We start from the raw sequence: 529 nt of genomic DNA, 5'->3' as shown, positions 1-529 counted from the left end.
TGCCGTGAGCAGGAATCGAACCTACGACCTTCGAATTACGCGTTCGATGCTTTAACCACTGAGCTATCACAGCGGCCTTCCCTCTATCCACTTTTTTGGTTTAAATGTGAATTTAGAAGTAGGAGTGAAAGTCAGCGCCATCTATAAGCCAAAGAACGAGTGTGAAAACACTGTTATTCGCATGTTTGGCGTTACGTAGCACGTGAACTTATTATGAGCGGGCAGCTGAATAATTGTCCTTCATCCTAAACACACCAAGTCTGCCAGTACGAGCCCCTCGTTCAATGAAATAGGCGAAAGAAGTGCATACCTAAGGGCTCGTTTTTCCGTGTTTTAACACAATATCAATGAGATCTAACAGACAGCAATGCCAGGGAATGTACAGGGGAAGATATTAGAACCAATGGAATGTAAATAAGAAGAAAGAAGAAAGAAAAGTGGATGAAAAAATAACCAGCCGTGAGCAGGAATCGCAACTACGACCTTCGGATAACGCTTTCGATGCTCTAACCACTGAGCAATCACAGCG

The 529-nt window shown here is 43.7% G+C and overlaps 1 non-coding gene across 1 annotated transcript; it reads right to left on the bottom strand.

Moving 5' to 3' along the window:
* Positions 1-73, bottom strand: TRNAT-CGU (transfer RNA threonine (anticodon CGU)). The gene has a single exon. It is a non-coding gene; the product is annotated as a tRNA-Thr (tRNA).
* Between the last annotated feature and the right edge of the window lie 456 nt (positions 74-529).

This window comes from Rhipicephalus microplus, chromosome 1 (assembly GCF_043290135.1).
Source record: "Rhipicephalus microplus isolate Deutch F79 chromosome 1, USDA_Rmic, whole genome shotgun sequence".
In the NCBI taxonomy this organism is placed as follows: Eukaryota; Metazoa; Arthropoda; class Arachnida; order Ixodida; family Ixodidae; genus Rhipicephalus; species Rhipicephalus microplus.
This window is presented reverse-complemented; position numbering and strand designations above follow the sequence as displayed.